The 23,967-nt window shown below is 41.0% G+C and overlaps 1 long non-coding RNA gene across 1 annotated transcript; it reads right to left on the bottom strand.

Moving 5' to 3' along the window:
* Positions 1-61: 61 nt before the first annotated feature.
* On the bottom strand, positions 62-18,263 carry LOC138746340 (uncharacterized). The gene is made up of 3 exons (XR_011346877.1): positions 18,127-18,263; positions 6,115-6,255; positions 62-363 (listed from the first exon to the last, which is right to left on the bottom strand). It is a non-coding gene; the product is annotated as an uncharacterized lncRNA (long non-coding RNA).
* Positions 18,264-23,967: the final 5,704 nt, after the last annotated feature.

Genomic DNA, 23,967 nt, shown 5'->3' with positions numbered 1-23,967 from the left:
GTGACTGACTTTAATGGAGCCACTCTGGCTTTTCCCATTACAAATCCACCATCTACTCGCACTTGATTATTTCACAGGACTCAGTAACTGATAGGATCAAAACCACCTTCACTTACATCAGAAAAATGGTGTAACTGAGCAAATGTGGCCACTCCAAAGTCTGTTGACGTCAAAACTTCCAAGTATTTGAAGACACTCAATCTAATTTTTCCAATCCTGCGCAATGGATTCTGGATTAGTTTCATCCCATCCAAATTTTCTTCTGCACAAAACTGGTATTTGGCCGCGCTGATCTTTAGGCTGAATTCGGCCAGTCGGGAGAAGAGGGTGTGCAGGTGAGACTTGTGTTGTGCCCAGTCTCTGCTGGCGACAAGAATGTCATACAGATAAATGAACACGAAATTCAAATCCCTGCGCACCGTATCCATGAGGTGCTGGAAGGTCTGGGCGGTGTTCATGAGCCTGAAAGGCATGCATAAAAATTCGAACAAGCCGAAGGGGGTGATGATGGCCGTTTTGGGGATGTCCTCGGGGTGCAATGGCATTTGATTATACACGCACACCAGATCGACCTTGGAGAATACTCTCACACCATGCAGATTGGCCATAAAGTCCTGAATGTGAGGGATGGGGTAACGGTCAGGTACTGTCATGTCATTAAGCCGTCGATAATCTTCGCAGGGGCACCAGCCATCGGAGGCTTTTGGGACCAGGTGGAGCGGAGAGGCCAAAGGACTGTTGGAGCAACGAATGATCCCCAGTTCCTGCAGATGTGAGAACTCCTATTTCGCTATCTGGAGCTTATATGGCGGGTTTAACAGTAATGTACGATAAACTGTATCAGACACTGTGACACCAGGTTCACAGTTGGGAGAATATTTAACGCTGATATACAGTAGACTTTGGCAGATACTGTGACACCAAGTTTTCAGTAGTGAGAAGGTTTAACAGTAATGCATGATAAGCTGTGGTAGATACTGTGATACTAGGTACACAGTTGGAAGAAGGTTTTATGGTGATGTAATATTAACTGTGGCAGATAAAGTGACACCAGGTTCACATTGGGGAGAAGTTTATGGTGATGTACAGAAGACTGACGCAGATATGGTGACACCACATTCACAATGAGGAGAAGGTATATCAGTGATGTACAATAAACTGTGGAATATACTGTGACTCCAAGTTTATAGCGGGGAGAAGGCTGAACTGTGATGTACGATAAATGGTGGCAAAAACAGTGAAAAATGGGTCAACGTGGGGAGAATGTTTATCGGTGATGCACAGTCGACTTGGTAGATACTGTGACACTGTATTCACAGTACTGAGAAGGTTTAACAGAGATGTATGGTAGAATAAGGCAGATTCTGTGACTCCATGTTAACAGTAGTGAGAAGGTTTAAAAATGATGTACAATAAACTGTGGCAGATACAGTAAAACCGGTCTCACAATGGGGAGAAGGTTTAATGGTGATGTGTGGTAAACTTAGGCTGATATTTTAACACCAAGTTAACAGGGGGAGAAGGTTTAACGATGATTAACGGTAGATTGAGGCAGAAGCTGAGAGACAGCATTCACAGTAATGTGAAGGTTTAACAGTGATTTACTATAAACTGTGTCAGATCCTGTGACAAGATGGCGCAGAGGGTAGATGTGTGGTTCCACCCTTCCCCAGTTAGACTATTAAATGTTCGATTTTAAAAGTTGTAAAAGTGATTAAAAATACTATTTATAGACTTTGGAATAGTGGAGGATCGAAATAGCTACTAATGTGAAAAAATTGAAAACTCGGTTCCAGAAGAAATTACTTTACAAAAGTGTTGAAGAATTGTGGCCAAGTTCAAGTTGAAGCAATGGAGTCGTCGACTGGAGTCTCCAAGCCTCAGAGGACTCCTGCCCGGCTAAGTATTTAGTCGGCACCACTTGCGCTATCTCAAGATGACGACAGCTCAGTGATGAGTTCAGCGGTTTTGACTCGTGCACTCATGAACACAGACGTGAGGGTGGGCCAGCTGAGCGAGGACTGGCCCGTGAGCCTGCAGCATTGCCTGGTGGTCAGGGGAGGTACAGTGTAGCATCAGAAGACACACCTGCGCAGTCGGTGGCCCTACCGGGCATGCACAGTGCGTCGGGGGTCCACAAACCTTTGGAGAAGGTGTGGGCTGTGGGGGAGCCTGAGCGACGGTGAACTGACGAGGTCGGCACACTGTTGTCGGGTGTCCAGACCTGCAGCAGCACCGGAAGAGGACCTATTGCTATGGAGGAAGAAGATGCTCAACTTCATTAGAATTTGAAGAACTGGGGACTGCGGCAAAAGAAGGTCAGCCTCAAATGTAGGTGATGGATCCTGGACTGGATTTCTGTGTTTCCAATTCTGGAAGGGATTGCTCAACTCATGGAAGATATGTCAAATATGTGAATGCAGATGATTCATCAGATTTTCGGAAATGAAAACTAAAATGAACACTGTGTGTGAAGAAATAACTTTTATGAAGCAAGATATTAATGTAGTTAAGAGTGATGTTACGAGATGGACACGATCAGTGGATACTGTGCTAGATCATTTTAAAAAGATTGAGGAGGCTTTCTTGAAAGCAAGAGTCAAGTGGAGCGTAATAGAGAAAAAAATGGAAAAGTGGAAGATCCTTTTGTAGATTGGGGGATTCAGAAGAAGGAATTATTGAAGAAGTTTGACTCATTAGAAAACCAAAGTCGTAGAAATAATGTTAAGATAGTAGATCTTCCGGAAGATATGGAAGGTTCGGATCCGGTGAAGGTTTTGAAGAAATGGATCCCAGACGTGTAGGGCAGGTAATTCTTTCAAGAAGGACTGGAATTAAATCGAGCGAATAGAGCGTTAAGGAAGAAACCGTTTCCAGGCCAATTACCACGAGCAGTTTTGATTCGCTGTTTTAAATATCAAGACAGAGAGATGATCCTCCGATTGGTGGTGCAGAAAACATGGCAAAATCAGGCTCCAATTATGGTTCAAAATAATAGGGTTTTTTAAATGCAGATCTGAGTCAAGAAATTATCAGAAGAGTCCGAGAATTTAATTCAGTCGATTAAGTATTGTGGCAAAAGGGATATAAATTTGCTTTTCGTTATTCGGCAGTATTGGAAGATTTTTATGGGAATTTTCAATCTCAGTTTATTGAAAATGACCATGATGCTTTAATATTTGCTAATTCATTGCCAGATGTACGAGGAAATGGGCGAATGTCACCATTGTCACAGAAGGGAAGGGTCAATGGGAATGGAAATGGGAAGATTGGAAAATATGGAAAGAATGGGAAAAAAAGTTGAATTGACGCAAAGTCTTCTCGATGTTGAAGATCCGGAACAATCATTGGGACTGGAATCACTGGGATGAATGTTTTTGTTTCAGGACTTTGTGAAAGTCTGACTGGGGGTGGGTGACACTGAGTCCTTTAGTCACCCGCCACTTGTGGACTTCACCACACCCAGATTTTTAGGGGGCTACTACTTTTGAGTAGCTTGTTTTGGGATTGATTTTTCTCCTTTTTTTGGAATTTTTAAAATAGGTGGGGATTAGAATACTGTGAGACTTAGAAGGGGTGCATTATTTTATAGTAGGATTCACATTTGTGAGAAGGATTAACAGTGATATACTATGAACTGTGTCTGATACTGTGACACCAGGTTCACAGAGGGTGAAGGTTTAACAGTGATGTAGGGTATGTTGAGGTAGATAATTTGACACCAGGAGTAAAGTGGGGATCAGGTTTAACAGTGATGTACAGTAGACTGAGACAGTTACTGTGACACTGGGTTCACAGAAGTGAGAAAGTTGAAAAGTAATGACCGATAAACTGTGTCAGATACTGTGACACCAGGTTCACATGGGGAGAAGGTTTAACGGTGATGTACGGTATGTTGAGGTAGATAAAGTGACACCAGGTGCACAGTGGGGATAAAGTTCAACGATGATGTACAGTAGACTGAGACAGTTACTGTGATGCTGGGTTCACAGAAGCGAAAATGTTTAACAGTAATCTACGATGAACTGTGTCAGATACTGTGACACCAGGTTCACATTGGGGAGAATGTTTAACAGTAATGTACGATAAACTGTGTCAGATACTGTGACACCAGGTTCACATGGGGAGAAGGTTTAACGGTGATGTACGGTATGTTGAGGTAGATAATATGACACCAGGTTCACAGTGGGGAGAAGGTTTAACAGTAATGTACGATAAACTGTGTCAGATACAGTGACACCAGGTTCACAGTGGGGAGAAGGTTTAACAGTAATGTACGATAAACTGTGTCAGATACTGTGACACCAGGTTCACAGTGGGGAGAAGGTTTAACAGTCATGTACGATAAACTGTGTCAGATACAGTGACACCAGGTTCACAGTGGGGAGAAGGTTTAACAGTAATGTACGATAAACTGTGTCAGATACAGTGACACCAGGTTCACAGTGGGGAGAAGGTTTAACAGTAATGTACGATAAACTGTGTCAGATACTGTGACACCAGGTTCACAGTGGGGAGAAGGTTTAACAGTAATGTACGATAAACTGTGTCAGATACTGTGACACCAGGTTCACAGTGGGGAGAAGGTTTAACAGTAATGTACGATAAACTGTGTCAGATACAGTGACACCAGGTTCACATTGGGGAGAATGTTTAACAGTAATGTACGATAAACTGTGTCGGATACTGTGACACCAGGTTCACATGGGGAGAAGGTTTAACGGTGATGTACGGTATGTTGAGGTAGATAATATGACACCAGGTTCACAGTGGGGAGAAGGTTTAACAGTAATGTACGATAAACTGTGTCAGATACAGTGACACCAGGTTCACAGTGGGGAGAAGGTTTAACAGTAATGTACGATAAACTGTGTCAGATACTGTGACACCAGGTTCACATGGGGAGAAGGTTTAACGGTGATGTACGGTATGTTGAGGTAGATAATGTGACACCAGGTGCACAGTGGGGATAAGGTTCAACGATTATGTATGGGAGACTGAGACAGTTACTGTGACGCTGGATTCACAGCAGTGAAAAGGTTTAACAGTAATCTATGATGAACTGTATCAGATACAGTGACACCCATTCACAGATGTGTAAAGGTTTAACGATGATGTATGGTAGACTGATAAGAGATACTGAGACAATGGGTTCACAACATTAACAAGGTTTAACAGTCATGTACGATAGACTGTGTGAGATACTGCGACACCAGGTTCAGAGTGGGGAGATGTTTTAACGGTAGAGTACAGTAGACTTTGGCATATTCTGTGACGCTGAGTTCAGGGCAGTAAGAAGGCTTAATGGTGATGTGCGTTAAACTGAGGCAGGTACTTTAACACCAGGTTCACAGGAGGAAAAGGTTTAATGTTTATGAACGGTAGACTGAGGCCGAAAATGTGAGATGGATTCCACAGTAGTAAGAAGGTTTAACAGTGATTTACTATAAACTGTGTCAGATACTGTGACACCATGTTCATATTGGGGAGAACGTTTAATAGTGATGTACGGTAAATTGAAATGGATACCGTGACACTGGGTGCACAGTGGGGAGGAGGTTTATCAGTGATGTACGGTAGACTGAGACCAATACTGTGACACCAAGTTCACAGTAGTGAGAAGGTTTAACGGTGATGTACGGTAAATTGAGATATATACCAAGACACCATGTTCATAGTAGGGAGAAGGTTTAACGGTGATGGACGGTAGACTGATGCAGATTCTATTACACCAGGTTCACAGGGGGAAAAAGTTTAACGTTGATGTACGATAGACTGAGGCAGAAACTTTGAGACAGGATTCACATTCGTGAGAAGGTTTAACATTGATGTACGATTAACAGTGTCAGATACTTTGACATCAGGTTCATATTGGGGAGAAGGTTTAACGGTGATGTACGGTAGAGGGAGGCAGATACTGTGACACCAAGCTCATTGTATTGTTCATTTATCTTAATTACAACATCTAATTTATATCTCCGTTTTTTTGTGACAACTTCCAAACATTCCATAAAACTTCTATTCTTATCAGATTTTGTTCATTTTAATACGTCACCACTAAAAGCCCAAATCGTTTGGTCTCTTAAGTACATTGCACAAAATTAAATTCTTAACCTAGGTTTGGTTCAACGGCACTTCAGTCTCCTTCATTATTTTTTCAGACCCTCATTTTGTGCTTTATGCTTTGCCCAGCCGATTCACCAAATGGGCATCCAACTCTGTCTTCTCAACTTTACCCAACGTCTCCTCTGTAAACTTAAGCAAACCAAGAAGACTAAAGTTAAAATTTTCACGTTGGCATTTTCAAACACAAAAATGACACTGTGAATTGCAATTTCACATCAAAATCCCACTTGCTAAACTTGCAAGCAACTGAATCGCATCCTACAGCTGGAAAATTGCAAGAGAACTGCTTGGTTAAAGCAAAGATTCCACCCAGTCACCCCATTAAAGGCCTCCAAGTTAACAACAGATAGCAACCTGAAAGTTAAATACAAAGATATGTATCAGGAATATTAACGGGCTTTAAAAAAAAACATTTCCACTATTGAAAGAAAACTCCTCAGGGAACATCAGGCTCTTGTTGAACATTTCCTGTTGTATTCCTCAAAATGGTTTGAATCTTGATTTCAAGCAGAGTCATTTGGTGAGATTGTTGGTCCAGAACAAACCCTGCCCACACACTCCCTTAAATACCTGCAAAGTCGTGGCTCAGCTCTGCTCTATGCTAAAGCTATCAGAGCTTTTCTGAAGAGATAACGGACTTCAGATGCTGGTACGTTGAGTCACCAAAACACCAATGATTCCCTGAACAACACACCTCTATCTGAAAACCAACAAGAACCTTCCCGAGTGGTAAATATCAACAAGACATAATATCATGTAACCGTTGTGTTTGTGTCGTTGGAGAATTCTCTTTCCATTCAATCAGAATTAGAGTTTTTGGTGCCGTATTTGAGAAAAGATGTGTTGGTGTTGGAGAAGGTCAGAGATGATTTACTGGAATGATATCAGGAATGAAAGGGTTAGTGTATGAGGAACAATTGTCGACTCTTCGACTGTACTAGTTGGAGTACAGAAGGATAAGGGGGACCTCAGAGGCATTTCAAATGCTGGAAGGCTTGGACAGAGTACATATGGCAAAGATGTTTCCCATGGTAGGGGATTCTAGGACAGGAGAGCATAATTTCAGGATAAAAGGGTGTCAATTTAAAACAAATGTGGAAAAATTGATTTTGTCAGTGGGTCATTGGGTGTATTTAGGGCAGAGATTAACAGGTATTTGATACATCAAGAAATTAAGGGTAATGGGGAGAGAGCTGGGGAGTGGGGGTGAGTGGAAGAATGGTGGAGCAGACTCGATGGGCCTACTTCTGCTCCTATATCTTGTGATCTATATCCTGCTGGAGACCTAGACAACCCTCCTCATGTATTCCATTCTTAGAAAACATTCTGCATCATGGTTTTATGTCACATGAACCCATTTCCAATTGAATCCCATGTTACAAGTGACCCAATGCAAATTCTGCATTGAGAGGACTGAAGCTTCCTCATTTTAAAAATTGTTATGGAGCAGCTCAAATGAGAATTATTGCTTCCTTTTTTGAAAGGGTTAAAATAGAATCAAATAAAATAGGAGAGTACATAAAAAACAAAGAATTTGAAATTGATTTGGAGGATGCACAAAAAAGATTTGTTAAGATAGCTCTTGCCGTAGCAAAAAAATGTATTATGTCAACCTGGAAATTGGAAGATAATTTGAAAATACAACAATGGTATATAGAAATGAATAAATGTATTCCATTAGAAAAAATAACATATAGTTTAAGAAATAATATTGAAATATTTGAACAATATGGGAGCCTTACATTAAATACAATAGCGAAAACCTAGTGGGGACAATCATTACCTAAGTTAACGGAAGGAAAAGGAAATGAAAAGAATGGACTCAGTAGAATTTCTGGTGTATTTTTCTTGAATGACAACATTGTCTGACTGGTTTAATGTATCCTAGATTGTATACCTTAAATGGATGGGAGGGGGGAGGTAGGGAGGGTGGGATGGGAGGAGGGAGGAACAAATGGCACTGTATATGTGTGAACAGGAAAAAGTGTGTGTCATGGTTAATGTGATTTATGGTGTGAAAAATAAAAAACTAAAAAAAATAAAATAAAATAAAATAGGAGAGTGAAAAGCACAAAAATTTATGTACAAGTGGGAATCAAAATTAATGGTTGGTGATAAAGATACACAATTGTTGAAACAGAATGGCTTTGATTCAAAATCCTCATATATTTTTTCAAAGGATCATCAATTTCTGGATAGCGGGTTTCATAAGGGGATTATAAATGTTGAAGATTGTTATGAAAGGGGTCAATTAATGTTATTTGAACAACTGAGAAATAAATAACGTATAACTCATCGCAATTTTTTTTTTGCTATTTCCAACTAAGAGCATATTTGAAGGATAAGTTAGGACCAACCATGTTGTACTGAAATAGAAATTCCTTATAAGAGGAATTGTTAAAAAAATTATTTGATGATGTCCTCTTTATTACAAGTAGGAACTTTTAAATGAGAAGTTCATAAGTTGAGACAAAGGTGGGAAATGGATCTGAATATTGTAATTGATTGGCAAATATGGGGAGATCCATATAAGGCTCTCAATGCAAGATATAAATTAGTTCAGTATAATTGTTTTTACATCAGTCATGTAGCAGATGTCAGCAAGGATTTTATCTGAATCCTGCACCTGGAGTCAGGTGACTCAGGCTGTTGGATGTGAAAACCTCCTCAGGAAGCTGATATGGCAATAGAGATCAAATGATCCAGGGGAGTTGTATTAATTCACTTCAACGCAGCATTTTGGATCTATTGACCAGAGTTCCACACTGCAGCAGTGAAGAAGGAATTCACAACTAGTTTATTTTCTACATTTACTTCTTACACCAGTGAAATTCAATAGAATAAAATCAGAATTATCAGATCAATGTTTTAGGTGTGGTTAAGATGTCACAACTTTCTTGCATTCATCTTATCTTTGTCCTAATGCAAGATGTTTTTGGGGAGAATTACAATATTTATGGAACAAGTTATAGGACATGTTTTTCCACAGAATCTGACCTTATTTTTCATATGAAATATTGAAGGAACAAGGCCCAAATTAAATCTATTAATATATCAATTGAAATTTGTTAAATTAACGTTAGCGGTGATGAGGACATGTATTGCACTTACTTGGAAATCAGATATATATATATTTTTAGGGATGCCAAGATGACATGCAAAAATTCAACGATGTATTCCTTTGGAAAAAATTACATATAGCTTGAGAAACATCTACTCTTTACTTTTGCAAATTTGGCACCTGAATATACAAATATCAGGCTTCAATTTGTAATAATGCCCCTTCCATCCCTCTAGACATGTGAGATTCTCCTCTTAGTTAATTTTTTAAAATTTAGATTTGTTAGGTTTCCTCGCCACCGTGAATTCTGCGGAAGCGGTCGACTAGTGCAGGGCACCAGAAAACAGAAAGACCACACTCCACCAACATCTCAGAAGCAGAGGATTCAATCCACGGGTCAGTGACCAAGGAAGCCGACCAGTGAGGGGATCTGCAGCTGAAACACCCACATAGGTGGCAGGCTGTTGGTGACTTTAGGAGAGAAACCCACGCACGCTGCAGGCTTCTGGACAAAGCAGTCAAGGAACCCACACCAGGCTGTGGATTGCTAGAGACTGGGTCAAAACTGGCTAAAAGGGTGTCAGGTATCAGACCTGGGATACGAGTGAGTGCTAAATGGTTCCTAATTATGTCAGAGGTTCAAAACTGGAGCTCACATTGCCAATGACTTGGATTGGTCTGTGAGCATTGAAAGAGAATCCACAGACCCTCAGTGACTTAGCCCAGGGTTTGGGGTGGTGGGGGTGGGGGGGAGCACTCAGTCTTTCTCTGACTGCAAGAGGCATTTCAGGCAATATCTGCCAGAGTGGGGAGAGTCTGTTTGTCTTACAGCAGAAAAAAAACAATTTTGTGTGATATGACACTTTTTAATTACATGACAGTAAATTGTCTCCTGAAATAGAGATAGAGGTTCAAGTTTCAAACTATTACAAACTCCACTCAACAGATTATACCTCTTCCCACTTTTTTTTCGCAAGGACACCATTGATTTGATCACAACTCCTCTGCTGCATCTGTCCTGTGACAGATTATTTATTTTACATTGTACATAGACATGTTTTTGAAAGAGATGGATTATAGGAGTTGTGTAGGTTACAAACAAACATATACACTTCACAAACAGCTCTTATTTAAAATGCAAGAGCTTTGCTGAGAGTGAGTCATTCAGGCGCCGAGAGCCTTTGCAAAGACGAAACAAGGAGACTGTTTTGCTAAAGAATTTCAAAAGCAGGTGTAAATGGATTATTGTTTTTAAAGCAACAGATGAATGGACTCAGAAGTTTGGGTCTGGTGGAGTAATCTGGCTGGTTCCAGTTTGCTTTTCTAAGAAGGTCATGTGGTTTTGCAAGCAGAGAGGAGAGACCAAATAGGCTTTTTCTAACACAGAGAGAGAGAGAGAGAGAGAGAGAGAGAGAGAGAGAGAGAGAGAGAGAGAGAGAGAGAGAGAGAGGGCAAGCTGGCATCTTGTTTTGAAGACGAGTTGCGAGTTCTCAGTTCAGCCTGTTGAAGAACTTTGTTGTCCATACAAGAGGAAATGGCTTGCGAGAAATTATGTTTTACCTGAAATAAGGGAAACAAAAGGAAATCAATGGTGACCTGCAGAAGAGGTTATCATTTGGAAAACCCTGATGGGTCAAGTTTCTTTGGCAAGACCCCAAGGTGGCTGATCAGAGGGAATCAGTTTATGTGTGTCCAATGAGCAGGAAATCCCTCTCTGAAACCAACAAGAATCTTCCTGGAGGGTAAACATTTACTTTTAATCACCAGAGCTTATCATTCATATTCAAATTCATAAATGTTGAATTCTATGCACAGTATAAGAATTGATAGACACCGGTGAACTTGGAGTTGTGTCAAAGAACTTTATGCACATTAAATACACCAGCACTTTGAATTAGAAGGGGGTAATGGAAGGCTGTTAATAGTGATGTTAAAGTTTGATCCTGTTTTTTTTTAAAGAAAATTTAAAACAATGTTTGTTTAAGAATGAATGGTGTTATTGTTTAAAATCTGCCTGTGATGGAAAGTATTCTTGGACTGAATAGACATCTGGGCCAAATGGCTATTTAAGGACAATCTGTACATGATTGTACATCCTAAAGTACAATGACTACTTCTATCCACTAAAGATTGTTAAAGAGCAAGAATAGACAATACAATCACATAAAATTCCCATCCATACAGCACACGTATTAATACACAGAACGATCACACCTCCTTATCGGTCAGGAAGGGCCTACACTTCCCAAGGAGCCTGAGAAAGTCAAGGCTAATGGCTCTCATCCTGAGATTTTACAGGAGCGCAGTTGAGTCTCGACCTTTGGATGGTCTAGTTGCTGTATAGCATCAGACAGGAATGATGCAGAGTAGTGAGGATCACTGGGGTCTCCCTTTTTCTGTAGATGACATTTACTGGGAGTGTTGTTCAAATTGGGCTCAAGGAATAGTACAAAGGCCATTTTGATCTAGTGAACAGCATCTTTAACCACGTCCATCATCAAAATCAGGACTTACATGCTGGGGAATAGCATCTTCCCACAGGCTGTGAGATGGATGAAAAGAATCCTGTAAGTGTGATCATCCTCCCAAATATTTATATATGTAGCGTCTACTTCGATAGAGCTACTAAAGCAACACACACACACACACACACACACACACACACACACACACACACACACACACACACACACACACACACACACACACACACACACACACACACACACATATACACACACACACACACACACATACCAGGTTAGTCAACAGAAGATTGCTTTATTCATTATTTACAAGCTTCTTCTATTTACAGCGTGTCCCGGGCTCCATGGGTCAAGGTGTGACATCATTTGTGAGTTTGCTGCAGATCCACGGGACCACAGGTTTAAATTAAGCCCTGTGAGTGTCCTGTACCTTCCGGCAGGGGAAATCACAGATCAACGTGCCATTCTTCGACACGCAGGACCACGTCCATGCGGTCAATTAAATGGATGAGTTTCCATCTGTCTGCCTAATGATTTTATGTGCCCGCCAAAGAACCTTGCCCTCTCGGCCCGCTACACAGCTGATACACGCCCCCCCAGAACCGTCGCCAGAAAGTAAAACACCAGCTGCATGCAGCTTAGGTGGACACCCTCATCGTCTGGGCTGGGGGCACTGAATGGGTGAAGCGGGATCCACATGGGCAGGCTTTTGTCTGTTCCAACTAAACAGCTGTGAATGTCCCCCAATGTGCAAAGTATACTCAAACCCATCCTTCTTCACCATGCGGAAAAGGCCCACATGCGGTCGTTGTAACAGCACTCCTGGGTCCTGTCTGCGCACAAATATAAAATCAGTGTCCAGGAGTGGTGGGACACATTCTGTTAAGGGGATCCAAGCCAATGGGTAGGAAAAGCTTTGCTGATTACGATACCATGTCGAAGCTGTGGAAGGATGTTCAGATCATAGTTGGTTGTGAAATGAATGTCCTATGAAACTGTAAGGACTGTACCATAAACCATCTCTGCTTTACTTTGGAGCTGTGCGCACTCCCAAAAGAACGCATGGTAACTCATCAATCTAATTGAGGATGGAGCAGAGACAACGCTGGTGGAAGCATTCTAGGAGATAAAACACAGTTACATAATTCCAAGAAAGTGGTGTCACATGACGGCAAGGTTCTAAAGACAGCTTTTGTCATCTTGGCCTTCATTAATTAACATACTGAAAATAGGATTTGAGAAGTTATGGTGAGGTTGTATCAGATGTTGGTGAGCCCACATTTGGAGTATTGTGTGCAGTTCTGGTCGCCTAGCTACAGGAAGGGTATTAGTAAGATTGAAAGAGTGCAGAGAAGATTTACTAGGAAGCTGCCAGGTCTTCAGGAGTTGAGCTACAGGGAAAGGTTGAACAGGTTGGGACTTTATTCCTTGGAGTGTTGAAAAATGAGTAAGAGATTGCTTAAAGTGGCATATGAATGGGAAAAAAGGCTGAGAAAGACTGCAGTCGACCCAATTGTGAAGGAAAATTTTGCTTGAGAAAAATTGTCATTTGCCCATTTCCTCTGGAGTTATGAAACCACTCACAGACCAAGTCAATGACGTACGATTAAAACAGAGGTTTTCAAACTTTTTCTTTCCAATCTTAAGTAATCCCTTACTAATAGAGCACTTCTGACACAAGGATTAAGTGGAAAATGATCCGGGGGGTGGGGGTGGGGGTGTGGAGGAGGAGTTTGAAAATCACTGCTCCAGATGAAAAGGTTTCTCCATCTCCTTTTTAGGCAGACATCCTTTTATTCTGAGGTTGTGCCAGCTGGTCATAAACTCTCCCAGTACTGGCAAAATCCTCTCTATCCAGCCCTTTCACTATTCATCAGATTTCAATGAGGTCCTGCCTCATCCTTCTAAACTCGGGCGAGTCCAGGCCCAGAACCATCAAATGCTCCTCAAACATTATTCCTCTCATCCCCAGGATCATTCTTGTAAACCACCTCTGGGCCATCACATCCTCTCTTAGAAATGGGGCCTAAAATTGCTTACAACACTAACAAGATCAGGACAACCAGAAGGTGGTAATGTGAGGGGAAGCCAGCTGCAGGACTGCCTCGAGTCCCTGAATTGGATGGGGTTCAAGGATTCAGCTGAGGGGAGGTGGAGGGGGGGGGGGGTCGTGGAAAGATGGCATCGGAAAATGACGTGAGAAGACACCTCTCCCTGACTGAACTGTTCAATACTCGAACTGTAGTGACTTTTTTGACTTTATCAATGTTTTGAACAGTAATTTACTACAGTAGGATTCTGGAAATGAAGAAAGGAAAAAAGCAGTGTTGGGCATGACCAGTTGGCCCAATAATCACAGAGACAAAGACTGAGGTGAACGATAGGCTTTATTACACACAAGACTGGAGGCCCGCGCCCAAGCTAGGTAACTGAAGGGATGGAAGAGGTGGCTCAACCTTTATGGCCCAGGTTCAAGTGAGGGAAGTGAAGGCCAGGGTCACAGGGGAGGAGTCCAGGGAGGTGTCTCGGAGAGGATGTCATCAGGAGGGTGGGCCAGCCCATGCCTGTACTGGTCAGTTCATACAATACCATTTCATTACCAGCAACTTAGAAAAAACCTAGGTTTTCAACCTGTGAAAAGTGCAGAAGAAGCAAGGCCGACCTTCCAGAAGGAACCTCAGGAGCAGTTATAGATAGATCCAAATCCTCAACGTGGAACTCAAGAGAAGATGGAAGAAACGTCCGCATTCTCTGCGCCTCCAGGGATGCAAGATGTCACCAAGGTCTTTGGTCTGGCGGCGGGCCAGGAGAACCGCGAGCATGGAATCCGACCCAAGCCTGGCTTGACTAAGGAGAGCGGGGTGTGGGTGCCCGAATGTGAGCGCGAGTTCGCAGGAAGGCGAATGACTGTATGCAGCGGCCCATCTGGAGATGCTCCTCTGGTGCTACTGAGCTTCTCAGCATGGATGGATGTTCTCACACGCAGGAAATCTATAATAGGGCTGCCAGGTATGAGGTGGAGGAGGACAACTCAGAAATTCGAGAAGAAGAGCAAGAATGACTATTTGCTGCAGTTGGACTCACTGAAGGAAGCCCTTAAGCTTAAAGAACATCTCCTTCTCCAATGAAAGCTGTTGTTTAACCACAGACACCTTCCCCAGTCTTCAAGGCCCCTGTAACAGGGATGGAAGTCAACTTCATGTCTACAGAACTGATCCAACCAAATGAAAAGATGATGTCTTCTATGACCTAAAATTTTGAAACTTTAAATGATCAATTTGCTGGTATGAAGGAAATAATGGCTGGTATGTGTGAAGAAATTACATTTATTCAAGTTGATATTAATAAGAGTTTAACAGCAGTGGACACTGGACAAGATCAATTTAAGAAGATAGAAGATGTTTTTATTGACTCTAAGGACAGTGAGGACCATTATGCAGAGAGGATGGATCATTATTGAGGATTTGTTTACAGGCTGGGATGTCCAGAAGAGAGATTTGTTAAAAAACATTGATTCGTTAGAAAATCAAAGTTGTCGTAATAATATTAAGATAGTTGGTCTGCCGGAAGATATTGATGGTTCAGATCCTGTAAATTTATTTCTGGAAATGGATTCCAGAGATGTTGGGAGTCGAGTCTTTTTAGATTGGCCTTATAGGGCGTTAAGGAGAAAACTTTTTCCGGGTCAAATGCCAAGAGCGGTTCTTTTAAGATGCTTGTGATATCAGGATAGAGAAATTATATTGCGGCTTGCAGTTCAGAAAGCTCGCCTTGATCAAACCCCAATGATGGTTCAAGGAAATAGGGTTTTATTTTATGCTGATTTAAGTCAGGAGATTATTAAGTGACAGAAAGAGTTTAATCTGCTCAAAGCAGTGCTGTGGAAGAAAGGGTATAAGTTTACTTTTCGACATCTTACGATATTTAAGGTGAATTATGGACTAGATCAGTCTCAATGTTTTGAGAGTCCTTATGGTGCATTATCTTTTGCAAATTCCTTCCCAGATTTTAAGGAATTGATAGGGAAAATGCCCGAGATTAAAATTGAGAAGGGAACAGGGAAAAGAATTGGAATCAGAATTGGTGAGTGATGTTGAAGTTGAAGCTCAAGCTCAATGTGGGTGTTATCACTGGGATGACTGATGGGTTTTAATGTTCAGTTGGGGGGTGGTGGTTGACTATACTACTTCTAAAGTCATCTGTCAAATGTGGTATTAACTGCAGCTGGACCACAGAGGGGGGTCCTCGGCTCTTAGGTTTTTACATTTTTTACAGAGGTTTCTTATTGTTTGAAAGGGGGGTTTGGGTGTTATAAAATATGTAATTGCTGTGTGAAGTGTCAATCTCAAGAGGAAATTAAGTTATGGCTCATTTAAATTTTGTGACCTTCAATGTTAAAGGACTTAATAATCTGATGAAAAGGAAAGGGAATATTGGCATATATAAAGAAAATGAAGGTTGATGTTGCCTTTTTGCAAGAAACCCATTTGTCTGAGAAAGAACATATGAAATTGATGATAGATTGTGTAGGACATGTTTTTGCATCTGCATTTAATTTGAAAGCTAGAGGTGAGTTGCAACTTTGGTTCATAAGAAGATACCGTTTCAGTTGGAATCATTCTCTGCCACATCGGGTCGAGAGCTGTCGGTGAATTGTAAAATTTTTGCTGAAGCATGGACTTTGATGAATGTTTATCCACCCAATGAAAATAATGAAGATATTATTTCTGAAACTTTTTTGAATCTGGGTCAAGCTAATGAAAATATTTTGGTTGGTGGGGATTTTAATTATGTGTTGGATAAATTTCCAAAAACTGTACAAAGAACCAAAATGGCAAAATGGATTTTAGACTCAATGAAAGATTTGAATTTGGTGGAAATGTGGAGGATGTTAATTCTGACAGAAAAAGACTTTTCTTTTTATTCACCCAGACATGATCCTTTTTTGAGTATCGACTTTTGCTTCACATCAGCACAATTACAGGGTAGATTTATACATGCAGAGTATAAGAGTAGGATTTTATCGGATCATTCCTCATTGTTAAGTAGAAGTACACAGTGCTTTTTCGAGACATCTAAAATCCGGAAAGCTCCCAACATCAGCAATTGGGGAGAGAGATGGCAGCGCGAGTCAGGCAGGTGAGATGTGGGGTGGGGGGGGGAATGGCAGTGTGACTGGAAGGGAGTAGGGGTGGATACAGCAGCATAATTTGTGTGGGCTTAAATCTGGCTTTCCGAAATCCAGAAAAATCTGAAATTTGGAACACAGTGACCCACCCCCAAGGGTTCTGGATAAAGGATTGTGCACCTGCACATGTTCTGGTTTGCATAATGTAGAGACCCCTTATCGGTGAAGATTTAATGGGATGTTATTGAAGCAACCAAAGTTTCTAAGTTATATCAAAGTCCATATTCAGTCTTATTTGCCAATTAATACATATTCAGTACAAAGTAAATTTGTTTTGTGGGATGCTTGAAAAGCTTATTTAAGAGGTCTGATAATCAATTATTCTGCAAGAATTAAGACACAGCATTTGGCAGAGAGGCAAAATTTGGAGAAGGAAATAACAATGTTAGAAAAGAAATTCCAATGAAATTCGACTGTGGATAAAAGACTTTTTTGATTCAGTTGAAACTGTTATAATATAATGCAAACATATTAATATGAAAAATTAATACAATGATCCAAATAGCATTACTATGAGTAAGGAGAAAGAGTGCATAAGGTTTTAGCTCAGCAATTAAAGACTGAACAGGCATCAGGGACAATAAATGCGATAAGAAATAATTCAGGAATCACTTTTAAACCTCAGGAAATGAATGATGAATTTCACTCATTTTACCAGAATTTATATTCTTTTGAAGTAAGTCAGGATGAGGAACGTGTTAAGTCTTTTTTAGGTCGTTTGGACTTATCGGTTTTGGACGATAAAGATAGGGCAGAAATTCCTTTCAGTGATTTAGAAATTGAAGAAGCTATATTGAATATCACCTGGAGAAGATGGGTTTACAGGAGGGTTTTAGAAAGAATTTTATGAAGTCTTGTCTCCTGTTTTGATGGATGTTCTTAAACAAGCTACAGAAGAGCAAAACCATTTCCAGAAACCTTTTCTAGACCTAGACTTAGTTATTGCAAAAAAGAAAGAGCCCCAATGAAAGTTGCCTCATATCGACCAATATCTTTATAAGATGTAGTTTATAAGATAGTAGCTAAGGTATTGGCCAATAGACTTGCGAAGTATTTATCATGTTTAATACATGTTTATCAAGCAGGTTTTATTAAGAATAGATTTTCTTCTGAAAATATTGTTCGACTGTGACGTTGATTAATGGATCAAGATATTGTTTGAATCAATCAATGATAGCGGCATTAGATGCGGGAAAAGCCTTTGATCGAGTTGAAAGGTACTTTTTATTTAAATACTTGAAAGATTTAGTTTGGACCTTTTTTACCTGGTTGGGTTAAAGACTTGTATAAAATTCCCTTGGCGAGGATGGTGATGAATGGACAAATTTCAGATACGTTTAATTTAACACGCTCCACAAGGCAAGGTTGTCCTTTGTCACCATTGGTGATAGAACCGCTGGCCCAAGCTATAAGACAAAATGATAAAATTAGTGGGATTAAAATAAATGAAAAGAATATAAAATTCATTTGTTTGCAGATGACGTACTAGTATATTTAACAAATCCTCAGTAATTGTTATGACATCTGCAAACCTGTTTGGATCAATATGGAGAAATGTCTGGTTATCAGGTTAATCGGGATAAGAGGAACATATTACCAATTACACAGGAAGATTATACTGCTTGTAAACAGATCACACAGCTTAGATGGACGAAGAATATTAAATATTTAGAGGTCATGGTTGATGCGGATTATCAACATTTGTGTAAGTTGAACTATGTTTCTCTATTGATAAAATTAAAGCTGATTTAATTAAATGGAAAAATCTTCCTTTGACATAAATGGCACATGTAAATTGTGTTGAAATGAATATTTTTCCTTGTATTCAATATCTTTTTCAATCAATTCCATGTTCGCTTCCAAAGATATTTTTTAAAGAGATATGCAGCCATCAGAATATTTTTATAAAAAGGTATTTTGGCTAGAGTATTGTTGCAAACATTGACATGGAAATATGCATTAGCATCTACAATGTCCTTATTTTCAGAATTATTCATTAAATTATTAGTTAATTATCAGTTAAAATTTATGAATATGATGTTCAAAATTAATCAACCTCCTCACTTGTCTAAAGTGGAATTAGCACAGATTTCTCATTCTATTATACATCAATGTATATTTTGATGGATTCCTCATCTTTTGCATTATTATAATTTGCCAGTATTATGACATTTATGTGATATTTGGTATAAAAGAAATCAGGCAATAGGAACTGGAGATAAGGTTTCATTTCAAATTCCATTATATCAGGATAAGTTCATATCCTTCTCGATGAATGATCTCAGTATTTAAAGATTTGCCAAATGAAAGGTATTCAAGTGTTAGCAGATTGTTTTAAAATGGGATAACTCTTTCTTTTGATAGGCTTGGGGAAAAAAATTGAGGTACCGTTAAATTCTTTGCTTGCATATTTTCAAGTACGTGCTCCAGTAGTGAAGAATTTTGGGTGGCAATTTAAGATACCTAAGTTAACTAAATTTAAAAATGTAATTGAAAATGGGGCAGAAAGGGATTTATTTCAGAAATGTATTCTTTGTTGCAAGAGAAAATGGCCAAACTGGATTTAGATAAATCAAATATTAAATGGGAGAAAGATTTATCCTTAGAATTATCCCAAGAAGAATGGACTACTATGTGTGAAGATAGTATGACTAAATTTAGTGAACTATAATTTTATACATCAGTTGTATTAAACACCAGAAAAGTTAAAAAGATATGGATTTACTCATTTGGATTTATGCTTCCTGAGATTTTACAGGAGCACAGTTGAGTCTCCTGTCTGGCTACGTCATTGGACGCTCCAGTAGCTGTAAAGCATCAGACAGGAATGATGCAGAGTTGTGAGGATCACTGGGGTCTCACTTTCTTCTGCAGATGACATTTACTGGGAATGTTGTTCAAATAGGGCTCAAGGAACTGTAAAAAGACCATTTCCATCCAGTGCACAGCATCTTTCACCACATCCATCATCAAAATCAGGACTGCCAGGCTGGGGAATAGCTTCTTCCCACAGGCTGTGAGATGGATGAAAAGTATCCTTTAAATGGGATAGTTACCCTAAATATTTATATATGTCGTCAACACAAGACTGCTTTATTCAGCCTTTGCAGGCTTCTTTTATTTACCGTGTGTCCTGGGCTCCATGGGAGAAGGTGGGACATCATTATGAGTTTGCTACTGATCCACAGAACCACAGGTTTAAATTAAGCCCTGTGAGTGTCCTGCGCCTTGTCAGGAGAATCCACAGATCAACGTGTCGATCCTTGACACGCAGAACCACGCGCGTGTGGTCTATTAAATGGACAGCTGTCTGAGTTATGCTTTCATGCACCCGCCAAAGAATTGTGCCCATTCAGCCCACTACACAGCTGTTACCCTCCCCCCCCCCAAGAACTGTCACCAGAAACTAAAGCACCAGCTGCATCGACCTTAGGTGGACCCCCTCATCATCTGTGCTGGGGGCACTGAAAGTGTGAAGCGGGATCCACATGGGCAGGCTTGCATCTGTCCACACTAAACAGCTGTGAATGCCCCCCAATGTCCAAAGTATACACAACCCCATCCTTCTTCATCACGCGGAAAGGGCCCTTATACGGTCATTGTAATGGTGCTCCTGGGACCTGTCTGTGCACAAAAACATAATCAGTGTCCAGGGGTTTTGGGGGCACATTCTGTTTAGGGGAACCATACCAGTGGGTAGGAAAAGATTTGCTGATCACAACACCATGTCGAAGCTGCTGAAGGACGTTCAGATCAGAGTTGGTGTGAAATGAATGTCCCATGAAACTGTAAGGACTGTACCATAAACCATCTCTGCGGACAATGCAGACATCTTCCTTTGGAGCCGTGCACACTCCCAATAGAACCCATGGCAATTCATCGACTAAATTGAGACCGGTGAGTAGGGCCTTCAGTTGCCGATGGAAACATTCCACAAGGCCGTTGGACTGTGGGTGAATTGTGGTGCGTGGTCTGATGCAATGTGGGTCGGGAAACCAAATCTAGCCATCCAATTAATGATGAATGCTATGGCCCTTGTTTCAGTGTCACTAGATGGAAACGAGATGGCCCCTGGCCAGAGTGTGAAACGTTCTACGACTGTTAGAATGTATCTCATGTTTTGAGATTTTGGCAATGGTCCGAGCAGATCCACATGCACATGTTCCAACCGTGTGTGTACCATCGGGAAAGGTTGAAGAAGTGCCTTAGTGTGCCGTTGAATTTTGGCAGTCTGGCATGAGGTACATGTGCAGACCAATTGCGCGACGTCTCGTGTACTGGTTTTCTGCCAGGGGATTAGCAACAAATTCTCTTCTTCGACATGCTTTAGCAGCATCCAATGCACCTACTATGTACCAGAATTTCATGTCCTCTGCCATTATGACACAAGACAAAACTAAGTTTCAGCCTTGGTTGATGGGTCTGGAAAGGAGGCAAGTGAAGTCCTAACATCGATTGGGAAACACAGTCAGTGAGAGGTCAGGATGGCTTAGAGTTTAGACAACGTGTTCAGGACTGTTTTTTGCAGCAGTATGTGGAGATGCCCATGAGATGGAGGGCAGTGTTTGATCTGTGGTTAGGGAATGAAATGGGGCAGGTGGCGGAGGTGAGCATTGGGAAGAACTTCAGATCCAGTGATCATGGGTTAATTAGATTTAGCTTAATTATGGAAAGGGATAGGTCAGGTCTGAAGTCGAAGGTCTTCGAGTGGGGGAAGGCCAGATTTGCAGAGAGTTGTGTGGGCTGATCTTTTAGCCGGAAATGATGAAGAGGAAAATTGGAGGGTATTTAAAGGTGAGATTTTGAGAGTATAGGATCATTATGTTCCAGATCGGCAGAAATGCAAGACTAGAAGTTCAAGGGAGCTGTGGATTTCTAGAAAAATTATGAATGACTCAGGATAAGAGGGAGGCCCATGCTCAATATAAGAAACAAAAGATTGATGAGATATATGATCCTTACTTATATTGAAGAAAGAACCTAAAAAGGGAAATTAGAAAGGCAAAAAGAAGATATGAAGTATCCATAGCTAATAAGGTGAAAGTGAGTCCTTCGGGTTTTTACAGATACGTGAACAGTCAAAGAGGGTTAAGGATAGAGTACATCCACTGGAAAATGGGAACGTGTAAGTGAGAAGCTGTATGAGATGGGGGAGATATTGAACAATTTTTTTTCTTTTCTGTATTCATGAGCGAAAGGGACACTGGACTATGTGAGAAAAATGAGGTGAATAGCTTAGTTACGGAAAGGATAGGGATTAGTAAAGAGAGGGATTTGGAGCTTCTAGGATCAATAGAGTTGGATGTCTCCTGGTCCTGATGGGATTTTCCCAAGGACATTAAGGGAGGTCAGGGAGCAAATAGCCGGGGCTCTGACAATGGTGTTTCAAACATCACTGGAGGAGGGTGTGGTGTCGCGGGATTGGAGGGTTGCAAATGTTGTTCCACTGTTTAAAAAAAGCAGAAGGTGCAGGCCAAGTAATTATCGGTCAGTAAGTTTTATTTTGGTGGTGGCAAAAGTTATGGAGGGTATTCTTAGAGATAGTATGTACAAATATCTGGATAGGCAGGGAATGATCAGGGGCACCCAGAATGGGTTTATGAAGAGAAAATCATTTTAATGAATCTTGTTGAATGTTTTGAAGATGTGACAAGGAAAGTGGCTGAAGGTAGGGCGGCTGACGATATCTATTTGAATTTTTGTAAGGCTTTTGATAAAGTTCCGCATGTAAAGTTAGTTAGGAAGGTTCAGTCACTAGGGATTAATAGATAGTGAGATGGGTTCAGAGGTGGCTGTAAAACAGACAGCAGAGACTCATGGTGGACAACTGTCTGTGAGGATAGAAGCCTGTGACGAGCGGTGTGACTCAGGGATTGGTGCTGGGTCCCCTGATGTTTATCATTTATTTTCATGATTTCCATGAGGCAGTGGTTAACTGGGTAATCAAATATGCAGACGATACAAAAATAGGGGGACTGGTGGAATGTGAGGAAGGTTTTCTTGGATTACAGGATTTGGTTTGTTTGGAAAAGTGGACTGAAAGATGGCAGATGTAATTTAATGTTGACAAGTGTGAGGTGCTGCATTCTGGAAAAAATAATCTTAATATTTACATATGCAGTTCAGGGATGGGCATCGAGGAAGGCAGAGGAACAGAGGGACCTTGAGTTATGGTACAGATTTCCTTGAAGGTGGTTTCCCATGTAGACAGGGTAGTTAAGAAGGCATGTGACATGCTGGCCTTCATAAATCATAGCATAGACTTTCTTTGGCTTGGCTTCGCGGACGAAGATTTATGGAGGGGGTAAATGTCCACGTCAGCTGCAGGCTCGTTTGTGGCTGACAAGTCCGATGTGGGACAGGCAGACACGGTTGCAGCGGTTGCGGGGGAAAATTGGTTGGTTGGGGTTGGGTGTTGGGTTTTTCCTCCTTTGTCTTTTGTCAGTGAGGTGGGGCATAGACTAGAGTATAGCTGTTTAAGGCATTGGTGAGGCCATGTGCAGAGAAGATTTACAAAAATGTTGCCTGACTTACAACATCTAGAGTGCAGAAGAAGATGAAGGAGACAGCGACTTTATTCATTGGAACGTAGACGGTTGAAGGGGGTTATGATAGAGGTATTTAAAATTAGGAAGGGAATAGATAGGCAAGACATGAGTAGACTCTTTCCACTGAGGGCAGGGGAGGCTGGAACAAGAGGACATGAGTTAGGGGTAAGGGGGAAAAACTTCAGGAGAAATGTTAGAGGATACTTCTTCACTCAGAGAGTGGTGGCAGAATGGAATGATCTTCCAGAAGAGATAGTTGCGGCAGGGTCCTTTCTGTCATTGAAGAGAATGTTGGATGTGTACATGGATATGAGGGGGTTGGAGGATATGGGCAGAGTGTGGAAAAGGGCTGGGGAATGGTTAGGGAGTGGAGTGGTTCATGTGAAATGGCATGCACTCGAAAGGCTGATATGGCCTGTTTCCATGCTGTAAATTGTCATATGGTTATATGTGCCGGGCTCCACGAGACAAGGTGGGACATATTGAAGTGTTTGCTGCCGGCAGGTTTAAATTAAGTCCCGTGAGTATCCCACACTTTCTGGCAGGAGTCTCCACAGA

The sequence above is a fragment of the Narcine bancroftii genome, chromosome 11 (genome assembly GCF_036971445.1).
Source record: "Narcine bancroftii isolate sNarBan1 chromosome 11, sNarBan1.hap1, whole genome shotgun sequence".
Classification (NCBI taxonomy): domain Eukaryota; kingdom Metazoa; phylum Chordata; class Chondrichthyes; order Torpediniformes; family Narcinidae; genus Narcine; species Narcine bancroftii.
This window is presented reverse-complemented; position numbering and strand designations above follow the sequence as displayed.